The 20,201-nt window shown below is 35.3% G+C and overlaps 1 protein-coding gene and 1 pseudogene across 4 annotated transcripts in view; both read right to left on the minus strand.

Moving 5' to 3' along the window:
* LOC105300775 (disks large homolog 2) overlaps nucleotides 1–20,201 on the minus strand; it is a 277,157-nt gene that overhangs the window by 81,351 nt on the left and 175,605 nt on the right. The gene's annotated exons all lie outside the window — the stretch shown is intronic.
* LOC111747349 lies at nucleotides 8,059–8,177 on the minus strand (annotated as a pseudogene).

The following is a 20,201-nucleotide window of genomic DNA, read 5'->3' on the forward strand; positions in this document are numbered from 1 at the left end:
TATGATGATGAGAAAGCAGATGATGAATATGATAATAATATAAATAGCTATCATTTACTAAACTACTACTAAGTACAAGCAGAGTGTTAGGAACATAATATTCTTTTTAAACATTCACAGCAATCCTACAAAGTTAAGTTAGTGATCCCATTCTATAGGTAATAAAACCAAGATTCTAAGCGGTGAAGTGACTTAAAGGTCACACAGCTAGTAACTGGTTGAGTCAATAGTCAAGCTGTCTTCTGGCTCCAAATCCTCAGCCCTCTCCTGTACACCGCAGGGGACATGACACTGAGACTTACCCCTCGCCAGCATTTTTCTTCACAAAAATGTCGCACCTGACCCTGTGATGTCCCAGGAAGCTGTCATTTACCCTAATCTTTCTTGGGGAACTATTAGATGGTAAAAACAAGTTCAGACATTCAGTTCATTGAGACCTCTGAAAGAAGCCTGAGCTAGAAACACAACGCTGTAATTGGTGATTACTATTACAACTTTTGTTTTGAATAATGAAAAGACTGTTTAAAGATCAGGGAAATTGGTGAGATTTAACTAGTTTATTTTTATCATTGTGCCAATGGAATTATTTTACATTATTTCTATGCTAATGGGTGCACAATTTAGTACAATCAGTGCTTTTAGTATATTGAAAGGATAAAAATAGCAAGAAAAAACCAGAGAACAATTTGGTAAAGTTTAAGTGGATTTTTCCTTTTCTCGAAAAACTTTGATGTTCCTTTATGTTTCTTTTCATTCTAATTGGAAATCAAGAATAAACTAACATGGATCAAATCTTTATGGCAAACTCCAGTTATTCATTTTTCTTGTTCATCTTACTAATCAGTATTTAGTCTGCAGGATCCTACTAGTAGGCTGTTCTCTCCATGTGGGGAGTTGGCAGTAACCTTTTTCCCTCCAATTTTTACAAGTGGGGTTAACTTCAAAACTTTTAAATGAAATATTCTTTGATCATTTCCTTATTGAAGCTGTGAAAAATCTTTTAAATAAAATCAAAGGGCATTTAGAATGCTTCTGACATAGTTTCTTAATAAGGAAAAGTCCCTTAAAGTGTTAATATAGCTGTAAGTGAGGAATTTGAAAGTTCTTACCTCACCTTGCCTTCTTTCTGTATTCTAAGATTTGCAAAAGAAATTATAAACCATAACCTTCTGTAAAACTTAATGAGGCAACTGGGGAGTAACAATCATATCAGGAGCTACTTTTATTTAGCAACTACTATGTGCTGGGCTCTCTGCTAAGCAGTTCAGAGCCATTATTTCAAGTTCTCACAAGAACCCTACAAGGGAATAGGTTTTATTATTATCCTTGTTTTACAGATGAGGAAATTAAAGTCTAGAGAGGTTGTCCAGCTTGAGTCAAGATTCAGCTGATCAAAAATGAGAGTTTATTTTATAGAGCTGTTGTGAGAATGAAATGGGATATTGTTTACTCAGTGAGTGCTTGGCATGGTGCAGTGTTGCTGCTTAAATTAATACTTATCTCAGTATTCTTTTCAATAGTATTCTCAAGCATTGCACCGTCTCTTTTACTTTTGGGTTCTTGAAATACTTTTGTCTGAGAAAAAACTGACAGTGACATGATTCCCTGTTTTGATTTATTCTGTTGGTCAAAATTTGTTGATTGCTCACCATGGACCTGTTCTAGCATATTCTTGGAAATTACTTAGAAATTAGTAAAATAATCCTAATTATTTGTATGTTTTGGGGGATTTTGATGATAAAATCATCGGCAGATATGTCTGTGTTGGGTATGGTAAACTTAAAATGTCTGTCTTGTGACAAGATGTGGTTAGTTTGTGATTCTTTTTTCTGAAGGTCCACTCAATACATTATTTTAGTAAAATATGAAATTCAATTGACAAAAACTGTAAATTTTCATAAGTATCCCGAGAAAGTGCGCTGGAATGGGGTTCAGAAGCCCTAGATCTCATTTACAACTCTGTCCCTGACCAGATGGGTGGCCTTGCTCAAGCCACTCCTCCCTTCTTTGCTTCTCAAGGTGTCATTCATAAACTGAGGACTTTCTGTTTCAGGATCTAAGTTCTCTTTTTTCTTTAACCTGACCTGATGAACCAAGATTCCTTGCTGAAAACTCTGCTCTTTGGTAGGTGAATTAGGAATAGAAACGAAGAAAGCCTGGTACCTGTGCTCCTGGACTGTGCTGAGGAATTTAACTTCCTACACACTGATAAAAATCTTTTTAAAAAGTGATGTAAATGGTATTTGCATTAGTTGTTAGCAGGCTATCTAATTGTTCTGAGAAGATCAATGATCTTCGCACAGGGGTTAAGTAAAACAGCTTCACCTCTCGTAATGTCTTATCATGCCTACTCTTTCATCATCATCATCATCATGCTAGTCAAGATAGAAAGGTAATTGGCCACAAACACAAGAACAATTTCTTTTCTTCTAAACTAATTGGATCAAGAAAAAGGGACTTGACTAAATACCTCTTAGTCATAGTCCACAAGGAATTTCATTTCATGTTGCTATTGTACTCCATACATACTCTAATTCAAAGAAATTATAGAACTGTGCTGTTACTGTGCATGTTTGTGGCTCCCCCAGCAGTCACCAGTGACAAGCAAAGTTCCTGGCAAAGATCTCTCATTATAGAATAATTAAGTTAACCATTTTGAACTATTATTTGATCTTGACATGATGAACTCAGAGGTCACCTTCAGTACTCAGTTATGTCAGAGGTTGTATTACTATGATTATGCTGAAGAATTAGCTCAGAGTGTAACCTGAAGCCTTCCAAAGGGTTGATAGCTGCATCCTTAACTCACTTCTCAGACTGGTTACTCAGCAAGTGAATCGAAAACATTATACCTCCTCTTCTCCCTACCTCACTGCGTTTGGAGTTATATAAAACACTTTGATTTACATCCAGAAAACTGAGAAGGAGGAAAGGCAGACGGTATAACATTACAGGAGCGTTATGAAGTCCTTGTGCAATTTTAAAACCTCAGTTACTTAAAAGAGTATGATAGATGCAACCTATAAATCACATTTAAAAGCAAATTGAATATTCCAGAACCGGTAGGAATTTCTGTTCGTTGCAGAATACATAGTGGCACATTTCCCAGACTGTGTTCTGTCACTGAATAACTATTTAAATGCTGGATTAAGCAATGTTTGTTTACTATAGGGCTCTTCAGAGCCTTCAATGTAATCATTTGCATTGTGAATCTATAAGAAGGTTATAGGATATGTAACTGTTTCACAAACATTTGTAACAAATGATTTAGAAGAGCATATCCTAGAAGACAGTTCAACTAGTACATTTCATAGGTACAAGTCCTATTGAATGATTTACCAGGTAAGGAGATTTATTCAAAGACATTCAAATATGGTACTTAGTAAAAAGCTAGGACTGGATTTCAAGTAGTCTAGTTTCCAGTGCAGAAGAGTATACTTGTTTTCACTATGCCATATTACAGACTCCTACTAGCCAATGAGAGAACTTTCTACAGTAGAAACATGATACCTTCTATTTCATGAAATCCTGTTTGTTTGCCTGATAATTAATTATATTTTAGTGCAGGGGGTTATAATCTCTGAGATACCCTTGATATCTAGTACAAAAACGACCTTCTTAGAAATATAATTTCCCACTGTAACAGCACACAAGAGAAGTGTGGCTTAAAATTCACCTTTTAGGCATTACATAATAATGGAAGAATAATTGCTCAGCTGTTGACTAGAAACATCTGGTGAAAAACCACGAATTAGGTCCACCAAACAGCCCAGTAGCTCTCTGTCCTGTCTCGGGTACTTGTTCTGAAGCCTAAGTTCCAGCTGACCTGTCCAGAATTCCCTCCTTTCTGCTCATCTAATTCCAGTCACATTCTTTAAAGTTTAACTCATGTGGAATTTTTTCCTACCATGTCTTTTCTGGCCATTTCACTCCTGCTCCCCTATCCTCCACATTCCTTCCTTACTGATCTCAGTTGGAGAAAATGCCACATGAAAGAACTGGACTAGACTAAGCGGACTAGACTTGAATTCTGGCTCTGCCTATATTTCTTCTAGAAAACCTCAGAGTGCTCCTGTGAGGAGTTACACACACACACACACACACACACACACACACACACACAAACACAAACACACACACACACACACTGCTTAACATAGTGCCCAGCACAAAAATGTTAAAGAAATAATTTTCTTTCTCTGTAGTTATTGCTTGTCTCTTTGACCATTCTGCCCAACTAGACTAAAAGCTAAGGGCAGAGGGTTTGGTATATCTATCTATCTATCATCTATCTATCTATCTATCTATCTATCTATCTATCTATCTATCATCTATCTATCTATCTATCTATCTATCTATCTATCTATCTATCTATCTATCTATCTCTTTATCTTTCTTTCTTTCTCTCTCTAACTTTCCACAATGCTTAGAACATTCTTTCATTTAAAATGAATCTATTAAATGATTCCTGTAACTGATGAACATCTCATAATATATGTTTACAATTTATTTTATCTTATAGTAAGGCTTACATGGGAATACATGAAATACAGTACACAAATTCCTGAAAAACAGTGCCTAAGCAACTAGTAAGTGTGATTATTATTAACACTATAAAATACATACATTCGTTTTTTTGCTGTGATAATACACAGGCAGAGCTATTTGACTCTGTCTCAAGGGTTAGTGATTTTTGCACAGGAACAGCAAATCCAGTGGAAAACTATTACCTCCTGGAAATGGAAACAGGAAGACATAAACAGGAAGGAGCCATCTGATTCTTAAGTGTGGATGACTCATTGTTAGCCTGGAGTAAATAGGTATTACAAAATTCAAGATGTACAACCTCAGAAAGGAGGCACAGAATGAGTCACATCTAAGTGAATTCAAAAGTAGAATATTTACTTGACTTTACCAAGTCACTGATTTTCTTTGCAGTGGTGCCATAGACTAAAGGCTATATTTTTACAAATTTTTTTTTAACCTTCCGTTTGAGGCCATTCTTTTTCAGAAGCAGCAACAAAGTGATAAGAATGTTGGAGAAAGAGTTAGAAGTCTGGGAACCTAGCTCTGTCTCCATTATGTATTAAGGAAAAGATTTTGATTTTTCTGTGTCTTCATTTTCTCATCTGTAAAATACGATCTTGTCCAAAGAACATTAAATCCCTTCTATGTGCTAAGTATTCACTTTTCTAGGTGCTGGAGTGCTGCACATAAGAGCATAAGTAAGGCGAGTATAGTGGGGAAGACAAAAAAGTAAATCAGAGGACTTTAAAGGCTTAGGCAGAAGACCAGCTTCTATCATCATGTTTCCCTTATTTATTAATGAGATGATCAAACCACAAAGAGTTAAATTGTGACAAAGGAATAATGCTGGTTTTCACAATATCACAGTTTCGAGTGTGATTATCAGACTCATTCAAAGACCTGAAATAATAGGTTTTTCTTTCTTTGAGCAGCAGCATTCCTGAAAAGTCATTGATAAATTCTTTTTTAAAAAATTTATTTTAAGTACAGTAAAACAGGTTGCTAGTGAAAGATTTCTACTCTCTGTTCTTTGTTCCGAATTTGATTCGTTTAAAGAATAAGGTACATCTAAATTCTTAAGAAGATCTCTGAAGGCCATTATAAATCATAGCGCTATTTTTTTTCTGACATCTTATGTCAGCAATCTTATATGAGGGAGTATATGGCAGATAGAATAGTATAGGAAATATAGAAAGAGTACAGATTAGGAATCAGAATAAAAATCTAAACAATAGTAGCCACCTTACTGAGTGTTTGCTATATGTCAAGTCTTTTAAATATTACCTTGTTTCTACCCTTTCAATATTTTAATCCTATTTTATATGTGAGGAAATTGAGGATCAGAGCAGTGAAGTGACTTGCCTAGGTCACATGACAAGAGACTCTGGATGAGATGCGGATCTGAGCTGCAGACTCCATTATATAATGATTTTTCCAGGGTACGATGCAGAATGGAGGGCAGGGAAGGAATACTTCCCTTCATCCTTATGAGCCAGGCAGTGTGAGGGGAGAATGAAGATTTTGGGTAAATAGAACAACATCCCCTCAAAAAGGAGAAAACATCACCTTCCTAGAGAGGGGGCTGGCTTAACAAAGTGGGATGTTAGGAAGATCTCTGCTTGAGACAACGGCCACATGGGAGAACTTGGCCAAATCAGTCAGAGAAATTTATCCTGTCTGGAAAATTCTTCAAGCTGTAGGAGATCAGGGCCATCTGTTAAAAAAGTTCAGCTCTGTGGTAATAGCTTCATGAGGATATATTAAATAAGATCCAGACTTTCAAGCTGTGTTCCCCGACAAAAGCAGAGAATGAGGTGAGCTTATTTTCCCTTGTCTATAAAAAAGAAGTTAAGTTCATGGCTGGTCACTTCATGTAGTCTTTTGTTCAAGCACTTCGTACAGTGTCAGGAGCACGGTAACTGCTTAAAATCTACTTGCTACTATTATTCTAAAGATCTGTAATTTTCAAGCACGCTGGACATGGATCCTATCAGTCTAGCACCTTAACCTGCACTACCTCCAACCCACAGGCCAATTACAAAAATCCTCTGGGGAGCATGAGAAGTCTACATTCACAGCACACAGTTAAAACTCTCAGATTCACTATTAACCTATAAGAATGGGGATAAAAGTTCCTATTAATTCCCAGGATGCCTATGGCGGATCTAATACGATACCAAGCACTCTGCAAAATGTGAATGGCTATCTAAATGTGAAAGAATGCCAAATACTGTCGTTACTATTACTGTTTCTTGCTATTTTTAGAACACTCAGGAAAACACATATTCTCATTAAAACACAAATTTTCTTAGTGGTTGAGGTGAATTTATATAATCATTTTATTCTGAGAAACTTCTATTGATAGGTAAATAGTAAAGGGGACAGTATGAGAACCTATGCTTAGGTAAAAAGGCAGATGAGTTATTATATTTAAATAAGTATTTGTTGGTTTTGCTTTTTAAATAAATTAAATTTGTTTTTTTAACTCACAGTTTACAGAGTGCTTAAGTTTATTTAATTGTTTATTTAATTTAGGTAATTTTGTCAATAAATATTTTTTAAACCAAATTATCATGCAAGAGGCCACAGAGCAATATGTTAAGAGCATTAGAATTTGAAAAAAAAAATCTGGTCTGAATTCTACCTCTTTCATGTTTGAACTTTCAAACCTCCATCCCAGCAATCATTGTCCAGCCCTGTTAAAAGGTGACCTTGAACAATTTATGTACCATTCCAAGCCTCCTTTTTCTCACCTTTGAAACAGAAATTTTACCTCCTACTCTGCTTAATCGAGCAAATTTGTGAGAATTAAATAATGGACTATTTAATGTAACATACTATTATTTGGCAGAAAAGAAGTGTGTATGTTGCATTAATAAACTAAAATGATGGTTTACTATATATAGTAAGAAATATGACTAATAAGTGGCCTGAAGCTCTTTATTGCATTTTCTTTCTATTGGAAACTTTAAGTGAAAAGCTAATTGTAGTCAGAAAGATGATAAAAATTGGTATGGGGTCAGAGGTAGATTTTAATGGCTAATGTCATTGATATGATCGGCTAGTGTGTGTATCTTAATAGATTCATATTTTTGTTTAGCTTTTACTGGTATCAAGTACCCATTTAAAAAGTCATATTTCTAAAATATACATAATAATTGGGAGAAATGATCACAATATAATGGTATATAAGTAAAAAAATAAGCAAAACTATATGGTTGGTTTTAATTTTTTTTTACATATATATAAAGATGCAAAGTGTAAACGCCAAAAGAACAATGCTTCCTTTTGAGTGGCAGAATTATGAGTGAATTTTACCTTTGTCTTTACATTTTTCTGTTTCTCTAATCTTCTGTAGTTTTTTTTTTTAATGTTAAAAACATTTCAAATAGAAAATTTTAGAAACATCACTCTGACTTGCTGTTAAGATGGTCTTTATATATATATCTATTTAGGCAAGGCAACTCTTAGTTGACCTCACAGATTGCAAGGACCTTGTCAGCTTACAATCCCTTATTTATTTATTTTTTACACTTATAGCACCTGGTCTTCCTAAGTGGTCTCCCATCCAAGTATTAACCAGGCCCGACCCTGCTTAACTTCTGAGATCAGATGGAATTGGGCTTGTTCAGGGTGGCATGGCTGTAGACTCTTCTTATATATTTTTGTTAATATTTGAAAAGCACGAATGCATTGAGCTTGAGATAACTTATTATGGACAAGTTCCTTGGGAGTGTATGTATGTGGCAAATAGAAACTAGGAAATATGAAGAGTTAAGACGGAGGTGGAAAGTTCAGGAGTGTTAGTCAGTGATAGGAGACAAAGCATGATCATCTGTATAACTCAAGTATTTACAGGAGAAGGCTGAAAATTGATAGAAAATCCCTTCTAAAAAAAAAAAAAATCAAACAAATCTCTTACCAGATATAAAACCCAGGAGCTTCTAAAAAGAAAGTAACACAATATAGACAGGTAGCAGACCTTACTCAAGAAATTTGTATACCCAGCTCAGAACCCCAGAAGGCTACAAGTGCAATAAGGGTGTAAGGCCACCTCAAATCAGAGGGTCTTTAGAGAACTCCAGGCCCATACTCAAACACTGGAGAAATGTTTTCTACCAAGCATGATGGCCAGCCATGCAGCTCCTGCTCAAATACCTGCTCAGATGGGGAAGCAGCTCACTCCTTAGTGAAGCAACTCGGCTCTTTGTTGGTGGGTCTTAGGGTTAGCTAATATACTCCTTATCTCTGAACAACTACTGAATTCTACTAGCAGAGAATAAGTCTACTCTCTTTTCTGCGTGATAGCCATTCAAATACATAACAATATTGACATTAAGGACTTGAACTTGACTCTTCTGATTTCAAAAGATTACTTCATAGTATCACTTTATAGCATCATTAGGGCTTCCTAGTTCATTGGGATTATTCTGACAGATTAAATGTTTCATGTGCCACCTAGTTCTTTAATAGCTTCCTATGATTTGAAAATAATATGCTCTTTTATCCCCATTTCCCAACTAATTGATTTGTTAGTCTAACCCAATTATTAAGTCTATTTGTTTGTTTAGGGGTGATAAATAGGCATCATATTATTAGAACCAATTTATGATCATAATTATATAACATGTGATTTATCTCATCAAGATGATTATAAAAGAGCAATTTAAAAATAGTGAATATAGCCTCTAATAGACATTAGGCATATCTTGTGCATATAAATGTTCAAATTATTATGACTGCAAAAGTTGCCTACAAGTATCTTAATACTGAGTTTATTAAGAAAGAGGCATAAATACATATTGGGCATAAATCTAAATCAGGGAAAGTACAGAAGAACTTTCTTCTCTTGAAATTTATTTACTACTAACACTGCTCTGATGAATAAAGCAGTCTCATTCTTTCATAGGACAGGCTGAATCACTGCAACATCCTGCATCACATCACAAAAACATAAAAATTAATATCTTCATTCTTAGAAACACAAACTTTTGAAGCCTGAGGAAAATCTTATCTAATAAGGGTAATATTTTTTTTTAAAAGAATAGATAATTGTCAATAAGTAGGCATTTTATTATTTAAAATTTTTCTTTTCCTCATTTCAACATCACTTTTTGCTAAAAAGTAAGGAATTTTTATTTGCAATGAGCAAACTGAACCCTGGTATTACGTATCATTGAATGCATTTGAATGGACGATGGATGAAAGCTTGTCCCTCAATATAAGATAACTATACATATATGGGTCATCCCTAGTGAAGCATAATTAACTTTACAACAGTGCTTGAAAAGTAGTATAGCAAAGAGAAAGAACATAAGATTTCAATATGAGTAGATTTGGCTTTAATTCTAGCTTTATTTCTTATTGAGTTTGTAAACTTTTGAGTTTCAAGTTCCTCAAGTGTAAATAATGTTAATATCTACTCAAGTGGTTGTTGTAATAATTGGTTAATAGATAAAACCATTTATCAGAGCCTGGCACATGTCAGGCACGTTCGTTTCCGTACTTGAGACTCTTCAGATAAACCTAGAGAAGGCGACTCGCTGCCCTCCTTTCACCACATTCTTCTGCAGGCATAAACTTACAAAAGTAGAGATGGAGGAAGGCGAGAGTCTTGTGAGGTCAAAAGTGAAGCTCAAATAAAAGTATCTGTGTTTTGCAGATATAGCTGCTATATCAGCATGTATTGATTTTAAAAATCATTTGGACATATTTCAAGCAATTTAAGTTCTCTTTGCAGGTGATATAGGACAGTTTGAAAAGATATTCTTGTATGTGCAAGCACTAAATTTATTCCAGGTACATTTGATATAAGTAAAATATTGTCTATGAGATTTTTTAAAGATGAGAAATAAATGCATAGGGTATGCAACATAGCCATATTCTGACTTAAAAAAAAAAATCTTTTAAGACTTTTATTTGCTGTGATGTGATAGTTTCTCTGGTCACTTTTACAAGTGTCTATTTTCAGGTGGTCTTTATACATTGTCATGTTGTCCTGAACAAGCAGAATGATCAAGGTATTATAGATTCACTTTACCCTGAACTGAACCAAATGACAAACTTGAAGCCGATGGACAAACTGCTACCTTTGCCATTAGAGCCCGCAACTATAACTGTTGCCTCCAAGAACACACAACTGTGGCAATGCTCCAGGAATCCAGAGATTGCCATTGAGACTTTTGGCTCCAGGGACATGATATGGCTCTTAGATCAGCATAGTTAAACTTGGATGTCATGAGCCTAGCCACTTGACACTCATGCAGCTATTGAGAAAAACATGGAAATTCTGATAAGGCAGTATGGAAAACCCATCACATCTCTATAACCACTGTGCTTGCCAGGGGGAAAAAATAACACATGCAAAAGAAGTAAAGTTTTCAAATCATTTCCATATTCCATGACTTAACTGAGTGCATATAATTGGCTGAACCTAAATTATATCCTATAGGCTAGAGACGTGGCATCTGCAAGGGCATATGGAATACATAGTATGTAGCTTTCAGTTTTAAAGATATAAGAAGGGACTTTCATTTCCATGCAAGATGGATGAAATAGCAGAAATCAGATTTTACCTCTTGCTTCAACTAACCAAAAATAAATAAATAAAAAGAAATCGGATGAGCTATATGAAATACTGGTTTCTCAGATACTGGACATCAGGCATTGAAGATAGTGATCCTTAAGGGAGGGGAAACAAATGAGGTAAGCCCTATTATTACCCATGCTTACTGCCTTGAGAGAGTTTCCAGGCCACCAAGCATGGAGAAAGTCTCCAGGAGGAGCCTGGCAGACTTCATCAGTTGAAGAGATGGAACTGAGAATCAGAGAAGTTCAATATGGCTAGAGTTTGCCAGACAGGGTACCAAAGAGAAGAGAGCTATGCAGAAAGAAGAAGTCTGGAAATACGCAGAGAGGCACCTTTAGGTATTCAGTGGAGTACTGTTTGGCACATGTATATGTGAGGAAACTACCAGAAGCCAGGGAAAAACTATTTGAATGGCTGTAAGAATTAACACTTGGCATTCATAAAGGTCTAGGAACAGTGCCTGTTATCTCTAGACAAATTGGAAAACTTCACAATTCACAGGGCATTGAGCAGCACAGTCAGAAGGGTCTTGCCTCAATAGTAGGGCGTAATTGGCTCTAGACTAAACGTTGCTTGCTTCCACCTAAATACCTTAAAAGCAAGACTTAAAAGGATCAGACAGTTGAACTGCATCCAAGGACACAGTTCAGTATTTATCAGAATACAAAAATGTGTGGCCCCAAAAGAGTAAATTTCATAATGTTCGGCATCCAGTGCAATATTACCAAGAATTTAAAGAAGTAGGAAAATATGATCCACAATGAGAAGAAAAATTAACCAATCAAAAGCAACCGAGAACTGACACAAATGTTAGAATTATCAAAAAAGAACATTAGAGCAGTTACTATAACTGTATTCCAGATGGCCAAAGTTAAATAGAGACATGAAAGATATCTTTTGAAAAGAGCAAAATTAAACTTCTAAAAGTGAAAACAACAATGTGTGAGATGAAAAACACACTGGAAATGATTAACAGAAGATTAGATGCTGTAGAAGAAAAGATTAATGAATGTGAATTTATTCCAATAAAAACAACCAAAGGAAATAGAGTGAAAAAAAGATTTGGAAAAATAAAAAGAATATTAGTGAGCTGCAGGACAATTCCAAGTGTTCTAACATATGTGTAACAGGAGACCCAGAAGGAAAGAAAAAATACTTGAAGAAATAATGGTCAATAATTTTTCAAATTGTATTGAAAACTATTCTATAAGCACAAGAAACATAAAGAGAAATAAATTAAGATACATCATAATCAAATAGCTTGGAACCAGTAATAAGGAGAAAATCTTTATGCCAGAAAAAATTAAACATTATGTAGACAGAACGAAGAAAATGAGGATGACAATGAATCTCATCAGAAATTATACAAGAAAGCACTAGAGCAACATTTTTAAAGTACAAGACTTGACTTAAACTTCTATGTACAAAAAATATATTTCAAAAATAAAGGCAAAATATATTTTCAAACATAAGAAAGCTTAATGAGTTTATTAGCAGCAGATGCACACTGTAAAAATTGGTAAAGGAAGTCCTCCAGGCGGAAGAAACATGAAATAGAGGTCTGTAAATTCAAAAAAGAAGTTCATTGGAAATGGTAACTTGGTAGATAGATATGTAAGTTTTTTCTTATTATTTAAACCTCTTTGAAACATAATTAAATGTTTAAACAAAAATACTAATAATGTATCGCAGTTTATTTATATATATTTATATACATACAACATAAATTCATACAAGCATACATATAAAATGTATGACAATATCACACAAGCAGAAAGAAAGGAAATGAAACTATATTTCATAAGATTTTAATACTATACATGAAGTAGTATAATATTACTTGATGATAATACTAGACAGTGGGATAAAAATGTATACTATAAACTCTAGAGCAACCACTAAAATAACGATGACAACAAAAAGACCCAATTTCATGTGTTTTACTAAGAAAGTAAGCAAAGTAGAAGGAAAATGTGAAGAGCTCAAGTCATCAAATCATTTGTTGAGCTTTTTCTTTTTTAAATTACTTGCAGATAGAAGAATATGTACCAGTGTATTTTGACAATACATTTGGGAACTGATGTCTTAAAGAGAAGAATCTTTCCACATTATAAAGACTCAGACTGGAGAATAAGAACAGAAATTTACAGTTAATCAGTCAGTTTAATATTATTCTACAAGCAAGATGTTCTGCTTTATGATGAAGAATCATCCCCAAATATGTGTCAAGAGGAAATAACATTATTTCAGCTCAAAACATACATCATTGCAAGAAGACACAAGAGCTACCTTAAGTTTGAATTAAGATGTTTATTTATCAGATAATATTAACTTGCATTATTACCACAAGTGAAAATAAATTTAATTCTAGATAGAAAACTTTTTGTTTCTCCCAAGCAAGCTTTGTCCCTCATTCAAATGGAAATTAAAAAAAAGGCCCTATGTGAAAAGTTTGAAACTATATGAAGTTGGGTCTGGAATATACTTCCATGTAAACAGTAAGACTTTATGATTCAGAACAGAAGGAGCTTCAAGGACACAGCTACTGTTTTTCTAAATAAGCCCTTTCTATTGATCGCAGCATGTCGTTGCCTAAGGCTACTAACACCAAATAAAAACTGTAAGAGGATAATAAGTACAACTGGGTTTAGGGAATCTTACATATGAGGCATTTCATATTACCTTCCACTTCTCATTTTGATGTGCTTGTATTTGGCATTCTGCTTTTGAATTCCTCATCCTGGCAACTACATGCATTCTGCCTCTGGTAATGGTGCTTTGGTTCCAAGACTCTCCAGGCTCAAGCTATCAGAACATCACTCAGTCAGACCTCAGACTTTTTTGATCCGAAGATGGAGATCTGACAGCCAAAAGAGAAACCGTTCAACTCAAATCTGTGTATTTTCCAAATGCCTACCAGGTCCCAGGCATGGTATGTGGTGTTGGAAATGCAGTTATAGACCAAGACATTGTCGCTGCCCTCAAGGTTCTCATAAGGAAGGGAGGGATGCCCACAACTCATTGCTGAAATCGCAGGCTGCTTCATCACTACCACTCACCCCAGTGTGCCCATGCTGTCCCCCGCCCCAGCAATATAATCAATGGATTGGTTTCATTTGTTGGATTTGTAAATCTGCTAAAGGCTTTAGTAAGTAAGATTCCAATTCTCAAAGAAAATGCAGTAATAATGACAGTTTTTCAAAAGAAGATTGGGGAAATAATAATAAGGAAGTGTATCTGCATCCTTTAGTGCCAAGCACTCCGTATGCCTTACTTTTATTATACAGCTATAGAGAAATAATGCATGGAAAACACCCCGCTCAGATGTTGGTGTAGAGATGCGCTATTATCATTGTTGTTCCACCTTTCAACAACCCAGCAAAGGAAGTCCTTATTAGTTCCATTCAACAGAGGAAGAAGCTAAGGTTCAAAGAGGCAAAGTGACTTACATAAGTCTCAGAGCTAATGCATGACAGAGCAAGGTACCAACCTAGAAAACCTAGCTCCAAAGCACTTGCTCTTTCTACTCTTATGAAGTTGGATCAGAAAATAGTGCAGAAGCTAATTTGCATGCTCTCTCATTTTAGCAAGGCACACCAATTAAATAAAGATGAAATACTCCATTCTGTTCAACTACCATTTGTTGAAACTCTCCTTGGCATATAAAAAGAAGTAGCCTTTGAATGCTAAATATTCAAAGTTTAGAAGTCAGAAAGCTCTTTATCCTTTAACCGTGTCAGACCAGGCAGATCTGCCTCAGAGAGGACTGGCCTGCCCTGTCCTGCCCCTCTGCACGTGCATTCATTCATGCACATATTATCAAAGTTTGCTTTCAGGCAAAGGCAGGTTTGGGCAGTGCCATTCACTGAACTTTCAGTTGATTCCATTAGGAGAGGTAGCGAGATACAGTGGGGAAAGAACACCAACCATAAATCTGAGAAAAAGATTGTAGCTGCACCTCTGCTTCTTACTCTCTCAGGCCTGGCATTAATTCTTCAACCTTTCTGACCCTCTGATTTTTTATTCATTGAAGTTTGGAGTGGTTTATCTCTAAGGTAACTTGCAGCCTAGATATGTATGTTATGGCTCACTTTTTGGGTTAAAAATGGGCTTAAATTAGCCAACTGATATGGTTCATTATAGAGTTTTTAAAGACAAATCTTGTTTCTTCTTCTGAATAGCAAGTTTCTTGAGAACAAAAACTATGCACCTTTGACTATCTTCTTGCAGCCCTTAGCAAAATACCTATCATGCAACAGGCATTCAATTGAATTTTTTTTTTTATTAATAAAAGAATAACTGAATACTTTATATACAAAAAAGCCGGTGAGATTTCAAATGCAAAAGTCACCAGAAATGTACCCGCAGTGAACCAGCTCTTCTGACATATCTAATTCTTCATCTAGTCCAAGAATAACAATTCCGGCTGACTGGTCAGATGCCTTTGACATATAAAAAAAAAAAGTTATTTTTTTGCTACAATTGCATCTTAGTGCTAGGAAGTGTTTACAATAAAAAGTAAGGCTTTTTATGTGTGTTTGTTTGATATCAAATTTCTGGGATATCTGTGAAGGACAGCATCAAGCCACTTGTACATGCTCTTGAGAAACAGAAAATATAAAACAAATTAGATGTCTGTTCCCTATCATGAACTTTTGAGGATGTGTTAAAATCACAATGAGTAAGTAAGTAAGACTCTTTTGTTCATTTTTTAATTCCAAGCACCTTACACAGTGCTAAGGACATTGTAGAGCTTTGTGCTGTGTAAATGAACCTATGAATAAATACCTAATTACAGAATTGAATTTATATTGCTTTTGGAATAAAAATGTTTATGACATATGTTACAAAGCAAAAGGGTTGGTAACCTAGTTCCATGTAACAACACTGCTAGCCTAGCATAAGAGAAGGATCGCTCTAAACCTAATGAATTCAACCAGAAGAATCTTAATCCTAAATGAACACCTTAAGGTCTAAGCAGTAACTCTGAGAATGCAGAGTTCCTGAAGTTGGCCAAAGATCAGATTACATTTTGGAAGTTTACTCAGTTGAAGAGGAGCAATCGAGCTGAAATAATGTCTACAGAGAAATGAGGCTTATGCGATGAATAATAGACTATCCTATAAAATAGGTAGATCCCTGTTGCAAATGGAAGCAAATGTTAGAGAAAATAGAAATGAAACTCTAAAGGTAGAAGATTTTTGAGGAGTATGCTGTGTGGAAATAAAATTGCAGAATGGGATAGTCTGAGTCACATCAAAGACTGTGTCTTATCTTAGACTGACCATTGATGGAAAGTAGAGAGTTTGAGAATGGAGGCATGGAGAACACGGTATAATGTCAAAATCAGCAGTTCAGGCAAAGATCAAATTATAAAAATTTGTTCCTTTATTGAGTCAACAATAGGTGCTGGGCACAGAACTGGGTGTTATAAGAAACAAAATAAATGAGAATAAGACATTTTTGCCTTTAAGTAGTGAATAGTGAAGGGGCCCCTCTGCTTTTTAGGACTGAAATAATAAACATATTATGTACCTGCTTCAAATTTTTAATTTGTAAAGTGAAGATACTACTTTCTGCTCAACCCACCTAAGCAAAATTTGGAGATAAAATGGTAACATTATTATGGAGGTGCTTTATAACCATAAAATATTATATGGAAATAGAGGATTCTTCTCCTACTACTATGTAAAGAATAAAGCAAGAATTTAAAAAAGATTATATAAATGTTGAAACAAGTTTTTAATATAGTAGAGATTTAGATTCGTTTCCTGATAGGATGTAATCACTGACCTGGGCGTAACTAACAACTCGATGACCAGGGCCAGGGGAGGTACTATCAGAATATGCTCTAATTCCTTTTGCTACTTTTGCCTTGTTTACAGATAGCTTCATCAGCTTAAGTTTAGAACTGTTATTAAATGCAGCCACATACTTACACTTTCTGTAACCTTTCTATCCCTGCATCCTAGCTGGGTATACTGTTGTTACCTTGTAGCTTAGTATGAACTAGCTTCTCTTTATTTATTGTCTATTTCATTTATCAATTCTCTCTTGTGGCGTGAAGCTGGGACTCAAGGCCAAAGAAATAAGAAACAAAATGAATATATGGATATTTTTCTGATTGAAAATATTACTTGGACAGCATTTTACTGCTGGGTTTGCAAATAAAAATGGTCACATCCTCCACTCCAAAGAGAACTTTCAAGCATTGATGACTAGCCATGTTTAAAAATTCTGAAGCTTTGAATACTGTTATCAAATCAAAGTAGAAGAAACAGAAAAGCCAACATTCGAGGCTTGAAAATTCAAGAGAATAAGGTAGCTCATGACCCTTGTATAGTCATATACCATGGAGGTGGGCTTTAGAAACCTGGCAGTGTCTGAGGAGAAAGAGGAAGAGAAAGAATAGATGAGAAAATGTTAAGAGGTAACGGGGGAAGCTGGGGTAAATTAAGACCAAACTCCCCCTAGTGAAAACAGAGAGGGCTCTTCAAGAAGGACGAGCTCTAGAGTAGGCATGACATCTAGTCAAAGGCAACCTGCAAGTGCTCAGCATTAGGCAGAAGCAGCAGATCGGAACGGGTACTCCAGGACAGCGGGAGTGGCTGAGTGGATGCCAGTCCTTCAGCTTCAGTCATGATGGGATATTGGCATTGCCTGAGCCAGGGACACAGCGGGGTCAGATGCCAGAAAAATGGGCTTTGCCAGCATCTTGGTATTTGTGTTGATTAAACTTCACTTTAATTCTGTGCCCTTTGTGCTTATCGATTTAGGGGAAACCTTTTCATGTTGTATTAAAAACAGCAGTAAATATATTTTAATATTCTTTCTTGTTGCAGCACAGACAGCCCTGGGATGGACTCCTGGTTTTGCCATGTAGCAGGTGGGTGACTGGGGTAAATTATTTTACTTCTCTGTGCCTGAGGTTTTACTCCTTTATGCAATGAGAACAATCCACTTAATAAGATTGTTGTGAGGATCAAATAGAACAATTGTGCCTATATAAAGATATAGGTTCTTTAATGATATTTTTCCTTCTTTCCTTTCACCTATGTCCTCAAGGTACATGGTCCGAATTCAAAATTAACAGCCAATATTTATTGAATTCCACATACTATTCTAATTGCTTTACTTGTAGTAACTCCTTAAGTTACAGTATAGCTCTATAGGAAAGGTATTGTTTTCGTTCATTTTTCAGGGGAGAAAACTGAGGCACAGAAAGCTTAAAAAGCAATTTTCTCAAGCTCTCATAGTTAGGAAATCACAAAGCCAGGACGCAAACCTTCAAACTCAGGTAATGGAGCTCTAAAGCTGGTGCTCTTCACCACTGCCCTGTAATACCTCTTTAAGCCATGGTTGGTATTGTTATCATGAGTTTACGCGGGGGCTGTGGACGTCTATAAAGTGCCTAACACATAGCAGCCATTCCAAAATGTAGTTGCTATTTCTATTATGCTTTTGTCTTTTTTTTTTTTTTTTTAAATATGCTATGTATATATATTCTTTCTTACTGTTGGGCTGTAAGCAGCCACTTTAGCTCTAATAGTCTCTCATCACCTATGTTGTTAAATGTGCTACATTTAACAGGAGATAGTGAATTAGAATTGGTAATTAATAGAGAGAAATGATCCATAAAAATTAGATGGAAATCCAATATTAGTAAGTATGAAGCTGGAATTTGTAAAAGTACAAACTTAAAATTGCCCTTATATAGGATAAAAATAGAACATTCTTAGGTTATAACATCCTCATTGCTTAGAAAAGAAATAATAAAATAGTACTGTCATTTGATAGGAAAACAGTGAGAAATAACCCCCTTTCTATATGTGGCATTAAAGAAGTCCTTGTTAAGACTACATATGATCTAGAAATCCCACTTTGGTTATATATCCAAGGAAAATTAAATCATTATCTAGAAGAGATATCTACCTTCCCATGTTCATTGCAGCATTATTTACAATAGTTAAGGAATGGAAACAAACTAATTGTCTCTGGAAGTATGAATAGATAAAAAAAAGTGTGTGTATATACAATGGAATATTGTTTAGTCATAAAAAGAAGGAAATCCTGCCATTTGTGATATTATGGATGAACTCTTAGGACATTATGCTAAGTGAAATAAGACAAAGAAAAATACTATGTGATTTCACTTACTTGTGAATTTACTCATATATGAGTTATGTGGACTCAGTTTACTTATATATGAACTCATAAAAATAGACAGATTAGTGGTTGCCAGGGGTGGGGTCAGGGAAATGAATGAAGGTGGCCAAAGGGAACAAACTTCCAGTTGTAAGATGAATAAGTTTAGGGATCTAAAGTACAACAGGGTGACTATAGTTAGTAATACTGTATTATATACTTGGAAGTTGCTAAAAGAGTAGGTCTTAAAATTCTTATACACAAAAAAGGTAATTAGTGAGGTGATGGAGTGTTAACTAATCTTATTATGGTAATCACTTCACAACTTATATGTGTATGAAATCATCACATTGTATACCTTAAACTTATACAATATTATATGTCAATTATATCTCAATAAAACTAGGAGATAAAAAAAAGAGGTATGGATATTAGGAAAAAATTGATACTTTCCATTAAAAAATGCTACTGACAAAATGGGTTACATATATTATAGGCCAAAAGTAAACCTAAATAAGCATAACAGTAATTAAAGAGTTAAAGAGGGAAGTAAAAAAAATTAAGGCTCTTTGGTTCCCTTAGCCTGGACAAATTACTACAAAAGAGACACTTATAGCTCACCAAATATTCATGTGTTCCTATTTCCCAGATCCCTTCCAGTTAGGCAGGGCCCTGTGGCTTGTTCCGGTCAATGAACTGTGAGTGAATGTATAAGTATGCAGCCCTCTCTCTTCTGCCATGGCTATCAAGGATCTTGACACTTCCAATGGTGCAGCTACAAGATTGTGGCAACTCTGTCATTGGGGTACTGAATGGCTACATGGAGCAGAGCTGTGCCTCAGGCACCATTTGATGTGTAGTGTGTGTGAGAAATAAACTTTTGTTGTGCTAAGCTGATTTTAGGATTGTTTATTATGGCATTATAATCTGTCTTAGTGTA

This window comes from Pteropus vampyrus, unplaced genomic scaffold (genome assembly GCF_000151845.1).
Source record: "Pteropus vampyrus isolate Shadow unplaced genomic scaffold, Pvam_2.0 Scaffold218, whole genome shotgun sequence".
Classification (NCBI taxonomy): domain Eukaryota; kingdom Metazoa; phylum Chordata; class Mammalia; order Chiroptera; family Pteropodidae; genus Pteropus; species Pteropus vampyrus.